This window comes from Gekko japonicus, unplaced genomic scaffold, assembly GCF_001447785.1.
Source record: "Gekko japonicus isolate JY-2015 unplaced genomic scaffold, Gekko_japonicus_V1.1 scaffold8451, whole genome shotgun sequence".
NCBI classification, from domain to species: Eukaryota; Metazoa; Chordata; class Lepidosauria; order Squamata; family Gekkonidae; genus Gekko; species Gekko japonicus.
Window position 1 is genome coordinate 6,604 of NW_015175125.1, and position 3,424 is coordinate 10,027.

The following is a 3,424-nucleotide window of genomic DNA, read 5'->3' on the forward strand; positions in this document are numbered from 1 at the left end:
GGGGGGGGGGGGGGGTGGGACCCGATGGCCTGTGTGGCCCCCTTCCGACTCTGTGATTCTATGAAAAGCTGTGGCTGCAAACCAAAGCGCCGCATAGACCCATTCAACCAATGCCAAATGGAAAAAGCAACATCCTCCCTCTGGAAGAACTTCATGCAACATCTCCTCAACCAGGGCTCCAGGGAAGACCAGAAGAAGCAGCAATCGCAAGTATTCTCTGGCTCCAAAGCAACACCGTGTGCATGCAAGTACTACCACAGGGTTGCTGCCCATCAGAGGGAACAGCGTGGAGCGACATGGGGCAGCCGTGCAGCTGGACAAGGCTGCTTCGTATGCTCAGGCTCAGCGGGCAGCTGCCGTGTCTGACGCCTGCCACAGCTCCCAGAGCAGCTGACTTTCTAGACACTGATGGGTAGCCTTATTAGTCTGTCACCAGCAGTAGGGAAGAGCAAGAGTCCCCAGTAGCATCTTAGAGACTAACAGCGGTTGTGGCAGAGTAGGAGCTTTCCTGAACCATTTCTCACTGCTTCAGATAACGCACGAAAGCCCCTAACCCTGCCACAGATTTTGTTCGTCTTTAAGGTGCCGCTGGACTCTTGCTCTTTCCTACTTTCCAGACGTCCTTGTGTGCTTTATAAGCCCCGAGCAGCAAACACACCAGCATGAAGACCGTGCAAAGCAGGGGTACTCCACAGCTTGCGGAGAACCACAGCCGCAGTCCCCATTAACCAGAACAGCCGTAGGATTCCTCTATGCCCTGTACAACACCCCACTATAGGCATACACAAAATAGCTATTCATGCCAAATATGCTTTGCAGCGGCCTAAACAGCCCAAGCTACCCCAATCCCTTCAGAACCGGGAAACTAGGCAGGGTCAGTACTTGGATGGAGACCGCCAAGGAAGGCAGGGGGTTGTTCCACAGAGGAAGGCAATGGGCAAACCACCTCTGCTCATTTCTTGCCTTGATAACCCCACAGCTGGTGTTGCCATGAGTTGGGTTGGGACTGGATGGCACTTAATTCTATAGAGTATAACTTTTAAAACTATCAGAGTACCTCATAAGAATGTAAGAAGAGCCCTGCTGGATCAGACCAGTGGTAAAAAATATGTAAATATGTTTAAAAAAAACACCACCCCTCTTTTTTCCTATAGCTACATTCCTTTTTTGAAAATAAAAAAAATATATATTAATCTGGCGGGGGGAAAAGACGCTTCAGTTTCTTGAGAATGCCCTACATGTGCTCAGTTATCCAAACTCAGTATTTTGGACAGTGGACTGCATAGCGGTGCTGGATTTCACGCATGAAATTAGCATTTCTGCGAGACCCTCATGCAGCGAAAGCCAGTGAAGCAGTGCCAGTCAGCATCTACCCCATTGGGCAAGAGCCGGAAGGCACAGAGAGAGAGAGAGACAGAGAGAGAAACAGAGAGAGAGAGAGAGACAGAGAGAGACAGACAGAGAGAGACAGACAGAGAGAGAGACAGAGAGAGAGACAGAGAGAGAGACAGAGAGAGAGAGAGACAGAGAGAGAGAGAGAGAGAGACAGAGAGAGAGAGAGAGAGAGAGAGAGAGAGAGAGAGAGAGAGAGAGAGAGAGAGAGAGAGAGAGAGAGAGAGAGAGACAGAGAGACAGAGAGACAGAGAGACAGAGAGAGAGAGAGAGAGAGAGAGAGAGAGAGAGAGAGAGAGAGAGAGACAGAGAGACAGAGAGACAGAGAGACAGAGAGAGACAGAGACAGAGACAGAGACAGAGAGACAGAGAGAGAGAGAAAGACACTGAAACAGCCTTGGGCAAGTAATGAGGAGGGACAAATGTTTTTGGAAGGCAGGCTGCCTGCATTTAATACTTAATGCGGCACGCAGGGACTGCCAGAGAATGCAGAGGGGACTGCTGGGACCAGTGTTCCCTCTTAGCTGAGTTAGTGTGAGCCAGCTCACAGATTTTTTGCCTCCGGCTCACACATTTTTGTCTTCGCTCAGGAAGGAGGTCTCCGGAGCAAGCTAATTGATGCAGCGGTCAAATCGCTCGCTCACAACCTTGACTCCAGCAGCTCACAAAGCAGAATTTTTGCTCACGAGATTCCACAGCTTAGAGGGAGCATTGGCTGGGCCACGATAAAAATGGGCCACGACTCTGAATGAAGTAGCCAGTTCTGACCCACGCGTGGCGTATGTCGCTGCACACGGACTTAAGCAGTGTTAAGCAGGGAATCTGGCAGCACTGACATTCCTGGCTTTTAGCTTCCGTGTTTGCAGGGAGACGACGGGGTGGGAAAGCAGCAAAACTGAGCCCGGGTGAGTTTACCATCAGGGTTTGGTGCTGGCAACCGGAGTAGGGAAGGGTCGGCACACTGGCTCTCTCCCCAGCCCCATCTAAAGCATGCATTCTGAGGCACCTGTGCAAGTTAGGACACCAAACGTATGGGGCCTCCACACAGAATATCTTAATCTGACCAGGGCTGGGGTGGGGGGGAGGCATCAGGGGAACATTAGCCTCGACACTGAACGAACTGGGATCCAGCCTTCCCGACAGCCCTGCCAGCCTCTCCGGAATTTCTCTCCCAACCATGAGGACTAGAAACCCCCTGTACTTCTGGACAGGTAGAGACTTTGCAGCACTGCTTCCTCGAACGCAGTGCCTTTTGCAGTATCCGCGATTTGTGGATCCCTCCTCTTTTCCGCTGTAACGGGCGGCTGTCAGCATCAGATAAGGTTAAGAAGCGCATGGCAGGCATGGATTTAAGAGCTACAAGTGGCTGTAGCCAAATTTGTTTTTGCTCAGGAAATTAAATCCAAAGGACCTCAAGCACGTCAGTAACCGGTTGGTTACTTACATTATTGGGGGGCTAAATGAGCAATATTGAGCAATATTGTTAAATGAGCAATAAATGAGCAATATTGTTAAAGTAAAGAAAGCTCCCCGTGAAAGGTAAGAATACGAGTGGTACTAAATTACTCCTGCCCGATATTGGTTCGTGTGCTTAGATGTGCCCACCGCAGGCGTGGGATTTCTCCTCTGTATGGAGTCACTGTCCTGTTTACAGAGACCCTGGGATCCACTTGGCATTCTTGGTTGTTTCTACGCCCAATGCTACGAACCCAGAGGCGGCTCGGCAGGACTCCCCTGGTAGATGGAGAAGCTACGCCACTCAAGAGTTGCAACGTGCCCACGTCTCTCCCCTCCTGCCTCCTTGTTCTCAGGTTCCAAGTTCTCTGGACATCTCAACCTGAGAAGCAGAAGTTACCACATACAACAACAAAAACCTTACTTTGTCTACACCAGGGGTGGCCAAACTTGCTCAACATAAGAGCCACATAGAGATGTAAACTTTCTGGAGATTTTGAAGCTCGGGAAAAAACCCTGTTTTTTTGGGAGTGGAAATGGAATTTTTTGAGAAAATTGAAAAAAATGCTACATTAGC